We start from the raw sequence: 18057 nt of genomic DNA on the forward strand, positions 1-18057 counted from the left end.
CATGAAAACTTTCAACATCCACAACATTGTGCAGCACTGATTCCCAAAGTGTAACTCTGCACTGTAGGAGGAACCACCCTCTGGTCTTCGTTTTGAATCTCTGTGCTCTAGCTATGATTCTGAACTGGTGTGAAGTTGAAGATAGACCAATCAACAAAAAGGACTTTGGTCCTAAGTCTCAAAATGAGATTTTTAACGAAGTTCACAGAAACTTTTCATCACAACAACTGTTTGCAGGTTTTGACTTTTATTTACCAGCTTGAATTAATATTACAAGTACTGAAAAACATCAAAAATTCCAGTATGGGAAAATAAAATACCACAAATTCCAGAATAAGTTCTGGCCTTATAAGATTCCGTGGAAGAATTTCTAGATTGTTCAGTGGTGGACACCCCAGCAAACTTAGTTTTAAAGGTTCTCTGATTGATTCTAATTAGATCTCACTCAGGTTGAGAGTTTACTGGCCACAAATGAAGCATATATTGCACCATTGGCTAATCAGGCTGGTTTTTACCTGCACTTCAGATGTAGATCAGATATGATACAAACCTAAGCACCAAACTTTGGCTAAAGACTTGAATTCTCTCCAGACATTTAAAGCTGCTCAAATATGCGCTAGCCTGATGAATCATCTCAGTATGTGCAGCCTTTTGACTTTTACTTTAAAGTTTATAATGGAAGTACACCTCAAAGGTACCTGTTCCAGTCTTTTAGTACAGGATAGAGAGGATTGAATTGTTTATCTGTTTCAAGTCCTCACTGATAATCAAGATCGACAGCATAACAAAAGGAGAGGCTTATCCGTGATTTCAATTACTGTAGATCTCAGATGGATGAGAAATGTATTCTGCATCTCAGGAAGGTGACTTAATCCAGTGTTTAGTGTGCATTTTACCTCTCTCAGTACTTCTGGCTTTGGAAGTTGCAAGCCTAATCCCTGGTGACAAGCATAATCGCACTTGTTACATTTGTACTTCCATGATAACTTTGTAAGTTGTAAACAGATCATGAAATTAAGCCTCCCTCCCGCTCTCCTCTTTTCCCAAGGTAGGTAAAAATGTCATAAGGAAAAAGCTAATGTATACAAGCAGGACTGCCATTAGCTGGCAGCTACGAGAGCAGTCCAGCTTCAGTCAGACCTACTGGTTGTCCCCTAGATCAAGTTACCACTGAAGGAGGGGAGTGCTTATTCCACCATAAAGTTCTGAGGAGCTAATGCACTCATCATGTTGTGACAACTGGGGATGCTCATGAGTGTTCATAATATTGCAGCCATTACACAGACAAACAAGCTGACACTGAGGATAGTCAAGATCTAGAAAACTGGCTCGTTTACAGGTAAACGGGATCTTGAGAATGGTTTATATCTGTTGCTTCCCCAGGGCCCACACTGAAACACTGTGAGAACATGTGACTTCTACAAAGAGGCTGAAAGAAGGACAGGCATTGCTTTTTTTTTTTTGTCCCCATCTCACCACACCTGTCTCTTTTGCACAAGATTTTTTAGTCCTCTGTTCAAAATTACAGGACTTCTGCTCCTCCAGCTAGAATAGTATCTTGACCTAAGCAGAAAAGTAGTAGACAGTAATATTAACAGAGTGCTAGAAATGCTGTAATAAAAACTGAATCCCAGCGCCAGAAACCTGGGCTCTTTAAATGTTAATAAAAGAAAAAAGAAAAACAAATAGACTATCCTCAGTTTTAACATTTTAAGGTAATCTTAGCACGGTCAACTAAAATGAGGCTGAAAGAGTAGATAAATAGGAGAAATTGAGGGGCTTGACATGGACACAAAAGTCTTGAAAAGATGGAATTTTCCAGGAAGGGAGGTTAAGCAGAAATGAGCTACTCTATTTGCATTCTCCCATCTGAGGAGGGAGCTAAGGGCTTGAGATGAATTTAAGCTGGCAATAAGACAGATACAGGTAAAAGCATGTTCACATGTGCAGCGTGGACATTTAAAAATCAATCTTTTTCCAACAAGTACTGAAATACAAAAAAGGGTGATTAAAACCACACTATTTAAATTTGGTTTGGGGCTCTCTGGGATCCAAAGAATCCAGGGGTGTCACCTCCAGATCAAAATCCTCCAGCATCCCCAAATAACACAAAAGACGCCTGAATCAAACCTCTCTTCCCTCTACTGACAGATCACACTTCCTCAGCCTCAACAAGCCATAACTGAGTATGAAGTTAGTTCCCTTCACTATCAGAGGCTCTACCAGGAGTTATGCTGCAGAGGCAGCAAGCTGTTTTTTAGAGCACGGAAGGCAAGGAAAATGAAGCTTGATGCCAACCCAGTGGGATATATACTCTCCCTGTGTGTCTTTAAAGGGGCACCATCAACTTAAAAATCACTCTTCTGTCTGAAGCTTCCTTATCGCCTGCTGTTACAAGTAGCACTGACAAGTACCATAAATGAGAGAAAGCAGGTAATATATGCAGTGGAGTTTTCCGGTGTGCTTTTTGTTTGTTTGTTTACTTTCAGTTTGCTCCTTTCTTTCATTATCAGTATCTGGTGCAAAAGCTGCTTAATTATTTCTCTGACACAATCCAATCAGTCATCAGTCTGCATGGGCTTTTCATCTAGACAAAAGAGATAGCGTGTGCATGGCTGTGAGTGAAGGGAGGGGTGAGGAGAGAGGGAACATAATTCAAGAAAAGGTGAAAAGAAAATAAAAATATCAGTCACCTTCTAAAAATTAGCTGGCTACAGTGAGGGTACCTTTTTTTTAAGCACAAAATGCAGAGGAAGAGGCACACAGTGGGTCAGTGGCAGACTTGGGAGAATAATCCATCAAAAGCTAGTGCCCTGAAGAAGTAGGTTTTGCTTTAGACTACCGGGATACAGCTTACCTTCTTCTTCTGCAAGGCAGTATTTAGGAAACAATTCTTCTGCAAAATAATACTAAGCTGTTTTATACAAGGGGAGGTTTTTCTTGCTAGTAAATGGAAAGTGGAGCCCAGCTAAAGTGGAGCTCTTTTTTGACCTATAGCACTGTATTAGGGGAATTATACTGTACAAGTAAAAGAGAAGAAACAGCTTAAATGGCAGCCTACCCCCCAAGGGAAACCTGACTTCAGTAGTAAACTTTAACTCAATTCCAGCTCCTTTGAGGTCAAATCTACTTCAGTTTTGCTTGGTTTCTAGTCTCCTTTTTTACTTTCCTTTTTCTTTTTTTTTTACCTCCCCACTGACATTTATTTTGAATGGCATCCTTACATCTTGTTTAATTTTTTTTTATCATTAAAGAAAAAAAATCCCTCACTTTCCACCCTCCTCTTCTGCTTGAAGATGAAAGCAAGGGCTTCACTAGCCCTAGAAGGGAAATAATAATAATAATAGCATCTTCCATTTAAATAGTGCCTTTCATCCCAAAGCAGATTACATGTCGGGCCAATTTGTGCTTTCAGTTACATGACTATGCATCCAGAATAATTCTGTCAGAATCAATAGTGTCTCTCAGGATTTATCCCAGAATTAATCTCTATAGGATTTAGGTCTGTAGAGGTCACCACATCACCCTTTCCTGCTCCAGCAGATGATCGGCATTCACCAGTACCACATCATTCCCCAGTCAACCTGTCTCCATGAATAGGTGTTCCCCATCCTGATTCCAGCAGGAGCGCAAGAGCTTTTAGCTGCACGAATCTTCAGATCCAGAAATCACACATCATTCTGTGATTTTGTTATCCAACAGTGTCAGGGAGTCCTGGAGTCGCTGGGAAAAAAGTCTTTGATCTGAGGGAATGTGCAGCATGGTAATTTTTGTGTGTCTTACACATCACCCTGCACTCCAGTCTGTATCAGACATGAGATCACTGCAGTCCTTGCCCAGGAGTCTTGCAGCTGAAGACCTAGATGCATCCAGCTACCATAATTGCATAGTGCTGCAGGTAACAAAGAATAACATAGACAATAGGTGCAAATAGAGCTGTTAAAGGATCTGGGCAAGATGCCAAAGCTAGGATATGAAATCAAGTCCCACTGCTCTCCTTCCAGCTTAGCATTACCCTTTTCTATGTCAAGTTGAAGTTCTGGGGGCACAGTTCTTTCTTCCCACGGTTTTCTAAYGCCCAGCATGAGGATGATGCTTCTGTTACTGCAAGACTTTTAAAGTTATGTTAAAATGTTTCTGCAATGTCTGTATAAATTGGAGGATGAAGGAATGATTCCCAGCTTCTGCACTGCAGGCACACTTGGACTGTACACTAACTGCTCATCAGGATGAGGCCTGGGTATGTATCATCCCCCCAAGTGCTTTAGTTTTCATGGAATAAAACCTCGGCACAGTGGAAGAACAGACTGACTATACTCTCCAGTATGTCCTCCAGTGCGGGCACTTAGGGGACCAGGCTGGTGTGGAGGACAGCAGAATACCCTTGCTCCACAACCTAGGCACAGCTATTACTATTGCCTGAAGACTTTGTCTCTTCAAATCAGAATAGTTCAGCCCCATTTTGCTTAAAATACCTGTAGCTTATGTTTTCTGGTGTAACGTACTGGTGTTACATCTTGCTCAGACCTTTGCAGATATGGCTGAAAGTGAACTCTTGTGTTTGCCTGCTCTCCCAGAAATCTCACCTGAATTCCAAGCACCTCTTGATGTGCAAAACTGCTGGGAGATGAGCCCAGGAGTAGGCTTTCTCATGGTATTTCTGGTGCTTTCTACGTCAGGTCATGGTTGAAAATACCGTGAGAACAATCTATTTCACAGCATTTTCACATGAAAATGAAACTTAAAAACAAATAAAGCTTTTCTAAACTGGAGAAAAGGGTGTTTGTATCAAGTTCAATTTGAAGTTTGAAGGGTGAGTGTAAGGAGGATTTATTCTATCCAGAGAAATTGGTTTGGTCACCCTCAGCTATAGACTGTGCAAAATTCACGGTATCATGTAGCTGGTTCTTGTATGAATAGATTGTACATTTACAAAGAGAAGGATTAAAATCATCTTCCTTAATTACATCCTGTAATTCATAGCAGGATAACCTTGTAAAAGATCAAACAGTAATGGGGGCAGAAAGGGCTTAGTGTACAGCACAGAAGAATAGAAAGAGTTTGCCCTTTCCAATATACTGTCTGCAAAGAGTCATGCAGGACATGACCATTTAGGAACTCAGAGATGAGACGAGAGAGGGGACGTTACTGTTGCAAGGCCTGAAGCTGTAAATGTTTATTCATGTAGCAATCAATTCTAGCTAGCTAGCTCTGATGCAGACACACATACATATATGACCTCTCTGTATCAGAACAGGTCTCAATAATTTATATACTTCTCTTCGCAATATCTTTGTGAAGTAGGATGGTTTTTCTTCCACACTTCTAAGTAGGGGGGTGAAGTACAAGGAGACTAGGGTTGAGCTCTGTTCAAGCATCGGAAAAAGATTTATGTTCCCAAGATAAGAAAAGGAATTCAGATTCTCCAGTATGAGCCTGTTTCTGGAATTTCAGGTTTTTTTAAGCCAGTAACTGTGTAGCATAAAATAGAGTTAAGCTCCCTCTGCATTATCTTCTTGCTGCCTCTATGATATTTGTATTCTTAACTGCACTGTGGACCAACTTCAATAAGCAGGGTAGAGAAGGTTTATTTACTCCTTCACCCCATAATTGACTAGACTACTCTATAGTTTGATGTTTAAGAAATTCTCCAGAGAGTAGAATATGTGCATTTGACTCCCTTTAGGCTGAGGACTGAATCCCATACTTTCTGAGTATGTATGTATGTCAGCCAAGCAGCAAGCATGCAAAACTTGTCCTTGCCACCTCCAAAATCTTATCTCTTTTCAGGCTAGTAGTTCCACTGTCTTTAACATCTGTATCTCCTGCCTCATGTAGCAGTAAAAGTTCAGTGTAGATCACATGTGGGCACATGACCCTTTTGTATCCATTTGGAGTAGACAATACGGACCTTGTGTCAGTTCTGGTTTTCTGTTTGTGGTTCTCTTCCACCTGTAGAAGATCTCTGATCTGGCCTAAAATCAGCATGGTATATACTGTCAACACTTCACCCAGCATAAAGCCTAACAGTATAAATTAACCCATCAACATCCTTTCAAGAGAATTTAGCAGGAATCTCTACTTGCCTAAGCAGTACTTTACGTTGACTAGCTATGGAATTTTATCTGGTATAAGAAGTCATAAAAACAGACAGACTGTATCAACAAACCGATTCTCCATCAGCCATCTACTATCAGGAGAGATCTCAGACTTCAGGTCCCGGACAGATTGCTAATGCGAAGCATTAATTCAGACATTTTTCACCTTAGAGAGGGAAGAGAGTTCAGATGCACTCCTGGGCTTAGTTTTGCCTACTGACTAGCTCTGTTCTGCTGCTTGCTCAACATCTGGGTTTTGTAGGTCACTACATGTAGAATTTGTAAGTCACTGCACTGGTAGTTTGTGAACCTCATGTTTGGCTTATGAATCACCTTGCTGGTAACAGGCATGAGATTTATCAGAGAGTCCAGTGCTGAAGCTGGAGGCTCCAAGGGAATCGCTTTGTATCTTACCCTCAGCGACTTGCCCAAAGTCGCACAGGAAGTCTGAAAAGAAGTAGAGACTTGAACCTGTGTGCTTGGCTAGTTTCCTAACCAATAAAAACCTTTTCTTCTGAAATCACCAGCACTGGGATTATTCCCTAAGTAAAGACTAAGGAAGCCTTCATTTGACGCTTCTTTACAGTTTAATGGGAAGTATTTTCATTCCTTATTTTTTCTCACATAGAACTTCTAAAACTTCTGAGTTTATCTCAGGCTTGTGTCTCACCTTCGCTGTTCTACAATGTTTTTCACCTCCTAACTGGTGACAATGATTCAAATCCAATGTAATTTTCTTGTGGCTTCATTGTTTCAGAGTAGAACTGAAGAAAGGACTCCAGCTGTTTATATGCAATATGTAACAATTATGAATTCAATTTCCAGAACCTGTCTGCAGCTATGGTAACAGTGCCAGGAGAATGAAGACAGGTTGTTACAATGAGGCATCCTGGGCTGAATTTTCATCTGTGCGCCCATACTCACAGCTTCAAGTAGAAACACTGACCGTACACTAACATGGTAATATGCTACTGTCTTAGGTAATATGTCATGGTACTGGCATGGTAATATACTACTTCAGTATGCTACTTCTTTCCTGTGAGGGTCCACCAGCTACAAAACACTGAAGGTTTAACCCACCGGCAAAGTAAGCTACAGGTTAGGGGCAGATTCTGGATGACCTGCAATGAGTTATCAAAGCTGCACCGATGGTTTAGGCAGGAGACATTAGTTTCATAATCCTAACTGTCAGCAGTCATTCATGCCGGGAATCTTGCTTCTCCTTTTGGAAAGCTAATCTTCAACCTCATTGTTTATGAATAAACAAATATTATCATTTTTCTTTCACCAGCACCAGCTCTAGCTTGCACAGTTTGTCCTTAACATTCTTGACACCCTCACCTCCCTCAGAGTATTTATAGAGAATAAATATATCTTTACTCAACCTTCATTTTCCCAGGTTAAACCAGTCTAGCCGTCCTAGTTTTCTCTTGGTGGACTCTGTTCCCAAATCATCATTCTAGTCTTTTTCTGAAGCTATTCCAATCTAAGTTATTTTTTTCTAACATCTTTTTCCAACCAGAATGGGAAACACTGCTTGAGGTCACTGCTTGCCTTGTAAAATGGCAATCATGCTTCCTTTGCACAGAATTAAATTTGCTTTTTGTGTGTGTGTGTGAACACCTCACACTGACAATCAACAGCTTTTGATCAGCTAATACACCCAATCAATATCCCCTTGTTTCACCTCTCTTCAGTTATTCCCAATTCAAGAACTGTGAACATACAGCAAAAAAGAGATGACTTGAGCTTCAATACAAAGACACTCCACTTTTACTACATTTCTTTAATTCTATTACTTAATTCCTCAGTATGTTCCTTGTCTACAATACCTTGATCCTCCTCTGTGTTGACAAGGCCTCCTGACTTTGTGTTATCAGCAAACTGAAATGGCATACTCCTATTTCCAATTAATGAAAATAATAAGGTAGTTCTAACCTATCTGTGATCATGAATAATGTTCCCCTCACCCAACAGTTCACCAGCCAGCTCCACACACATTTACAAATCCTCAGCTAACTCAACTAACTGCCATCCCTTCTAGCGTCAATAATAATCCCAGCATGGACCATACCGAATGGTTTCTTAAATCCAGACAGATTAGATCTATTAAATTTCACTTGTCCAGAAAATCAGTTATCTTATCATGGAGTGGTATCAGTTTAGTTTGGCAGTCTATCTTTAGTAAACCCATCTCCTATTTTATCTTTTTTATTTTTCTATCTTTAATATTTTTTTCCTTCAAAACGTATTCTAAAACCTTGCTTAATACTGAGTCTAGACTGATGGGCCTAGAAAGAAGAAAAACGGAAAAAAAAAAAAGGAGAGGATTAAAAGTGGAAAGGGGGAAGGAAGCAGGGAGACGAATGTCAGAGAAAGGGACAGAGAAAGTATTTAATTGAACTGTACTTGTCAAATTCAGGGAGTTTTATGATATATACACAGTGAAAATCATTTGCATCTCCTCCCAGGGACCGCACCTAAATAGCACAAATTATTTTGCTAGTTTTCCTCCTGGGAGTTTTCACTTCCCTCATCTGCAGCCGCCTCTAGCTTAGCCAGGCTTTTAATCACTCAAAGAGAACATTCTGAAAGACACTTTCCTCTGTCCGAAAGACGGCTTAACCTTCGCTGCATCAGTCAAGGCTGTTTGGCCCTACTCAGAATATTCTTCACCTTGCCTGCATCAAATTGCAAAGCTCTCTTCTCCTTTACTCCCTCTCCCTCTTACTTTTCCTTTTTTCATAGCTGCTTTCTAAGTTGCCCCTGCTCCCATGGCACTATGATGAGTTTTGGATCATTCACGGTATTTAAACCTTTCAAGAACATTTTCCACATGGAGAATCCTCTTAAAGTGAATACATCATTGTACACGATTATCCATGCTTAAAGGAACAATCAGCAGAACAATATGTCCTGTTCTCAGTGCTGCCTGTGAACTGCACTTTCCTTTTCCTATTTCCCCCCCTTATAGTTTGTTGCATTTTGTTTGCCTGAATAGCTGCTGGTTTGGAAAGCAGCTGCTGGTAAATTATTCACCAACAAGCCATAAAATTTGGTTCTGATTAGTAGCAGTGCCTTTCAAAAGGATGGCAACACAAGTTGGGGGAGTCTCTCAACCCTTCAAATCATGGCATGAAGCTAATCAGAGAATCGTCTGTTCTGACAAATTCCTTCTTCCTGCAAGCAGTCTCCTTCCCTGTGCACTTTCTGAATTTCCTGCTCACTTCCACCTTCTCCCTCTCTGCTTTCCTTGGACACCAACAAAGCCCAAAGGCTCCAAACTTCCACTATTTCTTTCTCCTCTACGCAGCGCTCGTCACACATATCTTAACTCATCACTGTGGTATTTTACCATATTCCAGAAATATGTTCAAAATGGGATTAGTGTCTGGAACCTGTGCTTCTCCCACTCTCCCTCCCTCTGTAACCTCGACACGTCCCATCCCCACTTCTCCTTGTAACTCTTACTGATCTCTCAGGTTAATAATTCTTCCTGAGAGGCTTGGTCCCGGTCAAGATTTAGCCATGAGCTCTAATGCTTCTCATTTCTGCTCCATTAGTAGAAGGATCTTAAAGTCTAAGTCTACTCTAGGAAATTAAATAGTGCCAGGGCAGAAACATTTGAATTTAATTAATGTTCATGGGGTGGTTTCCTACAAAGATTTCCCACTGGCCATGTGGGAGGTCGCATGGGCCAGGGACCACCTTCCGTAAGCAATCTCGGCAAGGCGCCCTGTCCTGTCCTGCAGCACCGGGGAGACTTTCAGGTGATGGTTAGCGTCAGTGCCAAAGACCAATCCTGGATGTGTTTACATTAGCCGCGCAGGTGTACAATAAATACACTTCGAACCGTTACTCTTCTGGTATTACTGGAAGCTCATAGTAGAGTTCAGGCAGCCCCTGTCTATGACAGCCTCAAAAAGGCTGTCTCAGGGAATTGTGCCAATTTATAATAGAAAAAATACCTATAACTGCAACCCTGTCCCTGGCTTCAGCTTCAGCATTCTCCATTCCTTCCCCTCTCCCTTGCTGGGGGTGAAAATTAAAAAAAAAAAAAAAAAGAGAGAGAGAGAAGCTTTCTTAGTCTCTAACGAACTGCTTGTATAGGAATTTTCCACTGGTGCCTTATAGAACTATACAGTGGTTAGAAAATACAAAGTGATGGGTGTTAGCAGAGTTGGTTACTTCTTTTACTGTTAAATATGTGTGTGTGTGCATCTTTATCTATATACATAAAATAAATCGGGAAAATGGAAATTTACTTTGGAAGGGTTTGTCTGTAGCAAAAAAAAACACAGAAGATTCAGGTTTCTGTTTTTTGAAATAAAATGTATTTAAGCTGTATGTTATTTTGACAAAAATAAGTACCTCTACCTTTGCTTAAGGGTTTTTGTTTTTGTTTTTTCCCTCCAGGGAGAGCAAACCTACAATACTTAACCTGCCCTCTTCTTTCAGGAATAGAGGTGCTCTCACTGTCTTTCTCAATGTTCTAATATTAATACAAAATTAAGTTCATGTGACAACTACAGTCAAGTCAGTGCAAAACTTAAGTTCAACCTCAAGCTCACAGTTCAATGGAAACAACACTCAGATTCAAGATCTTCATTGTGTTCCTATTCTTTCTTTCTTAAAGCACATACATTTTCTTGAGCAATAGCAACTGCTCTGATGGAGACAATCATCTCTGCAAAAGCCTTCATTATAAAATATAAATTCTGAAAAGGTTACACGTACACTTCAACTGCTTATGCGTAATACTTCAGCCAACTATATCTAGCTAACAAATGGATATCTGTAACTACAAATACATTTTTTTCTTGTCTTTTTACATTAGTCATTGATTTGCACCCAATTTTTCACCAGATAGGAAACCCGGGGCAGCGTTCAAGCTTCCCAAATTCAGTCATCATTTACTTCTGTGTGAAGCACTTTTCGTAAGTACTTTCCTAAGTGCCTCAGGCATATACTCTGATAATTAATATAATTCTCTCTATACATATACACATATACATGTGTGTGTGTATCTACCTAAAATATCCCATGTACGATCTACAGTCAATGAACAGAGACGTTGCACAATTCCAGAGGGAGATTCCACACACACAAATTTAGACAGGCATAATTTTCTGTGGACAGTTTCAAAGGCAGCTTCTCTAGCTTCAAGGTCGTAGGAGAGCTTACCTACACTGTGAAATGAACTCACGTTAAGGTCTCAGTGTGACCACTAACATGCCTTCCCTGGATATTTGTCACCTGAAATGTCAGCTTCATGTGTGCACGTGCTAACCACAAGGCTGTCAGCTGCTCCAAATGGCATCAGCAGCATCCCAGCCCGCTGCGATGTGCCTTCTCAGGCCAGGGCAGCGAGGGGGTCGCACTAGAAAACAAACTCTACAGTAAATAAATTGTAAGGTACAGAATGTATGAAAAATGATGTTGYGGACTAGGCTGACATCCAGTATAACCAATTTTATCCATCTAAAAGTTGAGTGTGTGAATAAACCAGTAGCATTGGCTTCCCCTACACTTGCTGAAGAGCAATGGTAGAAGGCTTTTCATACCATTCCTCTTAGGTATTGACCTCAGGCTGGGATGACTGATCTCCTGGAGAGTTATTGTCTCTTTCCAAAATGTGAAAAGGGCATAGATGACTGACTCAGAATAGATGGCTCATTTCTAGGTGGCAAAGCTTATGGCAGGTAGATGCCACCCTAAAATTTAGAGCAGCGTAATGGATGGAAATGTCTTTTCTGGGCTAGACTCCCTGGACTATCTCTGTATAACTAGTCATTAGATAAATGCAGACTGGGTACAAGAACCCTGGCAAGGTATTTCAATACAAGCTTAATTTTTTTAACATGCAAGACACACCATTACAGCCATGACATTTCTAAAGTACTCCAAGTTACTGTGCTATTCCATGTCTCTGTACCAAAACTTGAAACCAACATTTTTGCTCACGAGACTTGAATTGCACAAAATGCTTTAATATTTATGGGATTTGTCTCCTTGTTTGCTGTGCAGCATTGCAGGTTGCAGATAAAAATCAAAGCTGCATCCTCATGATGAGGGAAGTGATTTTGGTGACCTGGTACTGGGACCTTCTGAGAGAAAAGACATTGTATAAATGTGAAGATACCACTGTGATCATTATTATCAATAATAATAATAATAAATAACAACCTGAAAAAATACAAGTATTTTGTTGATGAAAAAAATACTTAGCCACTGCCCTTTTCATATTAATGAGATTCGATTTTTCAATCAGTATGAAGGACATCACCTGTGCTCCTTGCCTCCAGGTTTATCTACATGGGTGGAATAGATTCTGAAAACTAGCACTTAGAGAACTTTCTCAGAAAGATATTTCCAAATGTCAGCATTTTCTATTACTTTGTCATTGACTTCTAATGTGTTTTCAGAATGATTTGGTCCTTTCTTGGGTAAAGAAGAAAAATGGAAATCGAAAAAAACTTATATCATTCATTATTATGCAGCTTTCGCATTGCAAAACACAATTTATAGCTAAAAACTCGCCTTCCTTTCTGCTGTGCCACTTCAAATGTCCAATGCTAAACAGAAAGTGCTATAAAAATGTCTGCCCTCACTCTAAGAGATTCAAATGATTGACAATAAAGTGGAAAACTGTTAAACATGTAACCTTGGTGCAAGTTCCATGGAATATTTATTCTCCTACTGTTGTATTCTTTGGTTCGGTTTGTTGTTTTATTGTATTGTATTGTATTCAATTGAGCCTTGCAGCATCTATGCACAAGTTAAATGCCTGCAACAGGACTACTGGCAGAAGGAAAGCAGCAGGAGACAGCCCACAGACAGAACACGTATGTGCTACAGGCAGGCTCAGAGCTTTAGGGACCTGTAGCTGTCTACACCCAGGGCGCAGCGCGGGGCAGCACTATCTTAGGAACAAACTACAGAAATCACTAACAGCTGGATGARCACGGTCATTTCCTATTTTCAGCTACTCTGAGGATACAGAAAGTTACTTCTTCCCTCCTGGAGCTTAGTTTCTCTTTTTTGCTTGGACAGCTTTTCTGGGTGACGAATAAGCAAAGGTCGGAGCCAAGATGGCTCCGCACTGGATACTGGGTGAGTAGCTGCTGTAGGCCCATACACAAGCACAGCAAGGCTAGCAGGACAATGGGGAGAGTTTACTCTTTCTTCTCTAAACACACTTTGCTGCACATTTAAATAAGGCTGTTGCAGTCTAGTCCTATATAATTCAAAACACAGAGGTGAATACAAATCAAACCTCCAAGAATTACTACACTTGAAAAGGATTTTAAACATCCACTGTACTGCTTGCTGCCTGTTCTTTCTTTACCTTTTGTGTTTTTTTTTTTCTTCTCTCCCTGGTAGGACACTGAATTATGATTTTACCCAGAAAAGAAATCTCTAAAATGTTACACCCTCACATATACTATATGAAACGACATTTCCAAAACAGGATCTTTTTCAGCTGGTATTGCAGTTCAGCAAATGAAGAGGAAACAAAACAAAGCAAACAAAGAAAAAATGACAACAGCCAGGACTATAATGTACAAAAATAAAAGGCACAACACAAGGGAAATAACTAAGTTTACCTAGGTTGAGGGAAGGATTTAACACCCTGACTTCATGGATTCAGAGCAGAGTAAGGTTTGATGGAGTTTGAGTATGGAAGAGCTTTTTGACGTCACTTGAAATGGAGTGTTACCATGTAGACAGTGCTAGTAGCTAGAGCACTCAACCCCTTGGTAAGTGTGTGCCCATGCTCTGCCATCTTGCGGTGACTGAGATCATCTTTTGGTTATAAGGAATCAATCACTCACACTTGTAGGTAAGAATGTATTTCTGTTAGCTACCTCGTTAGGTACATTATCTCAGTGACCATGTCTGTGGTGACACTGCACTCTGACAAACGGCCTTCAGAACTAAGGAGAAAGTCTCTTTTACCTGAAACATATTCTACTTCAGCAGCTGGTCCTGCTGCTGACCTGTAGCAGTGGGGAGACGAATTTTCACCTAGAAAATTCGTCTCCCCACTGCTACAGGAAGGCAAGCTGATATTCTGGAGGTGATCAGGTTCCTAACCTTTTATGTGTATCTTTGAACATAAGAGCTGGGGAGAAGAACGGGTCTGCTCATTTGACTGTGTGGTTTGTTGGGGGAGTTTTTCTGTCTGCTTTCTTTTCACTATTTTGGGGGCAATGTGGGAAATTCACACAGGCTAAAGGGGCCAACGCCTTGCCTTTTGCTATAGTCATGGAGAAAGACACGGCTCTCTAGGAGACAGAGCCCAGACTGGCCATTCCAGATCACTCTCTAGAGAATCTCATGCTTTTGCATTGCCTGTTAAACAGGTACAGATGCCCATAAGGCTAACAGTAACCTGTGTGAATCCCAGGTTTCCCTGTGTGAAGACTTTGTAGCTTGTCTAAACAATGGTACTACAAGTTATTTTGATAAACTACCTCAAGATGAAGAAGGAGAGTGTTAAATAGTTAAAGCTGTCTTGTGGAAGAAAGTAGTTGTTTATGTTTAAAGGATGTGCCTCTAATTTTCCATTGATGTCAATGCAAAATAACTGTTCCTCCTCAAATCAAGGGAAATAAAAAAAGTAAAATGGCCATGAGAACAGGGTAACACATCATGAGAATGTCCAGTGAAGCACTATAATTTTCCGAAGTTGATTACTTTCATCTAACTGTAACAGCAGGCTCAAACCCTTGCCTTGAAAAAAGGAAATGTCAGTGAGGTCTTCTTCAACCAGCTCGGGGCTTGGACCTCAGAGTTTGCTGAAGCTTCTCAACTATTAGCCTCCCAGAAAAATATTAATTCAATCTCCTCATGACAGGAAGAGTATAAATAAGCAAGTTCCATCTGCTCGTTCATATTTATTTCTCTGATCAGCATATTTGCATCTGAGTGTATCAGTATCAGGAATGGATAGATCAAGGATCTTCCTGCAATCTTGTAAAGCAAAAATTGACCAGCAGTTTGCCTACAGAAATGGCAGTGGAGCTGAAGCACCTGAGTGTTAGTTCACAGGTTTAACCTGAAAAGATTTTTCTTACTCAGAGCTTCCTTCATGAGACCACCAGATGTGGAGCAATAATACCAGGCTGGTTTTTAAAAGTGGGCTAAGTAACTCCCCCTGCTAATACAAGACTGCCCCATGCTGCCTACTTATTCTCCTATGAGGTAACATTGATTCTATCAGTAGTAAAAAATTCTTGCAGCACTAAAGCTTTCTCAATTACCTTTAACGTATAGTATGCTTTATGCTCTCCCTGTGATCTGTTTTTCTCTCCCTGTCTGACTGACAATGTGGCAGAATCACGATTAATAGTTTAGCCACTACACATTTCACAGAGTGACTTACCTCAACTTCAGTAACCAAGTCACTCAGTATAACTCTATCAAGGAATGAAATTATATTCTTGGCACACTGCCTTCATTTTTAAAGGCTGCCTTCTATTTCATTTGTGCATGCCTTCTTCTTCCTGGGATGCAGTGTGAGATATTCTGATCGGATGTCTTGCATATGTAATGCTCTGCTTTTGTTTAGGTTTATTCATCAGTGAATCACACTATCACAATTGAAATATAAAGGCTAAGTTAATGTCCCTATTCTTTAACTAAGGATGAACTATACAGCTTACGAAAAGGAATCCTAAAATGGCAATAACAGTTTCTAAAATTCTGCTTCTTTTGGCTAACTTCTTACTCAATTAGCAAATGGTGTTTCTCTAATAAGACAGAGAAGCCAGTAATATGATAGGAAGTCATTAATACAATATAATCACAGCCTAAGATCAAACTCATCTCCTCTCTACCTTGTCAAGTGTTTCAATATTTTATGTTGTAATGTGATGACCAGAACTGATCACTGTAATCTAAGTGTGGATCTGACTAATGCATTGTATAATCAAAGATTTCCCTCTGACTTAAATTCATTTGCATTCTCTTGCTCTTCTTATTGTAGCATGGCACTCCTAAGATTTAGTGTGGTTAAAGATCAAATTTCATCATAGGTTGTATTCTGAAAGGCTGTTGAATTTCCTTTCAGCTTTGAAAGTCTGCATCAAATGTTCAGGCATGTTTGCCTTCTCTCTCCTTCTCTTTCTCTCACAGATTTCCTCTCTCTTCCCCTGCTCATATCTCATCTGTCTATTCATTCAAATTTGCCTATTTATATATAATCAGACAGGGAGAAAACATAYGCATGTGCTCTTTCTCTCTTCCCCTATTTTTTAAAAAATCTCTTTCAGTGCTTTATTTTGATCGGTAACAACAAAGGTTAATTGCGGCTAATAATAAAAAGGAAGAAAAAGGTTGTGACCTATCCTACCTCCCTTCTCTCCAAAAGATATATGAGGACTTCAGACATGACAGTGTCCAGAGCAAGTCTGGATGGTACTTTTCATATTGGCATCGCTCTGTGGATTAGCAAAGTATCCTGTTCCTAAAACTGGTGCACATTTTTCATATCCAAATATATTTCCCAGACAGACACTCCTTCTGAAAATCTGGAGATGATTTTTTTCACCCTTTCTTTAAACCACTTCCTTCTCATATCTAAGTGAGTTTAACATTGTTTTGAAATTTGTTAAACCAAAACTAGTTCCAATGGTACTCAGGCTTCTCTTGATTTTTTTTCACACTGCGTACTTTATCTGAACAACAGGTCAGAAAGGCTCTCTAATCAGCAGCTACCTCCTCCGAAAGGAAAGAGAAGCAATGGATGCAGCATTGGCCCCACTGCACCTAATGGGAAGAGCAGGGCAACAAATGGTCTTACAAACATTTTCAAGGTAGCATTCCAAAATCTTTCCCATGCTACGTTGTGACAAAAAGTGCAAGTCATGCAACTTCTTATGAATTATTCAACACTTTTAGAATCTATCAAAATATTTAACTGGAGCATGTGGAAATGTTTAATTTCTGTATCAGCCCTTTCCTTGAGGTTGCTCCTCTTATTAGTTTGAATTTTAAATAAGTATCTCAAACCACAAGAAAAATATCTCTCTTGCCACTTAGAAATCATGGAAGTGTTACATTCTGGCAGTTCTAAAGTTTTTGAAAGAAGTAATACAGCTCTGTTACTTCAAGTGAGGTAACTTGCAGATAACTTGGGAGAAGAAAACTCTAAAGGGAATCTGCCTACGAGCTGGGAACCAACAGCACTATTCCTATGGTATGTGCTTTGAAATTTTACCATTGTGCAACAGAGGAAAGGTTAAATCTTTTCCATGACTTCTTTGGCAGAAGACATAAATTTCCATGGGTGAATTTCAGAGTTTTAACAAAAATTGCAGGTCAGAGTTGTCAACAGGCTTGAATTATAGGTCTGAGCTCTTGATTTGAGTGGAACAGCTAAGAGCACATAAGGTTGAACACAAGCATAAGTGCCTACAGTAGGACCTCAGCCACATAACTTAGTAGAAGTTATTTATTTAAATCCTCAAGGGAAATTTGAAAATACTAACCATGTATATTAAATCAACAATACTTCAGAGTCTCCAGAGTTAACATCAGCACATTTTCCCTTAGGGATGGTAAGGGCTAATATATAAACATATAAGAAATTAACTCCAAACATTTATAACGTTTAATTGAAAATCATAACCTTTCTATAGTTTGTTTTTATCCACCTTACTGAGTTTTATAGCAAAGATATAATTTTCTATTTAATGTTCTAAAGCAGTGCAAAAAAAAAAAAGCCAAATGAAATGTTTTCATCCTCTGCTACATTCTCTAGGACTTTTTCCTTCTGAAGTGGCAATTTCTGTGATTCTCAGCACTAACCTAGTGGACTTAATAGCTCAGCTCCAATAAAATGACCAAGAACCCTGATATTTCACTACTTAGTCACAATGGCACTTTAGGTTAAACAATCATTGGCTCAGTTGTGAAAAATGAGATAAATTAAAATTATTTTCTTCGCAAGGAC

Source organism: Apteryx rowi, unplaced genomic scaffold, assembly GCF_003343035.1.
Source record: "Apteryx rowi isolate R43461 unplaced genomic scaffold, aptRow1 scaffold_221, whole genome shotgun sequence".
NCBI classification, from domain to species: Eukaryota; Metazoa; Chordata; class Aves; order Apterygiformes; family Apterygidae; genus Apteryx; species Apteryx rowi.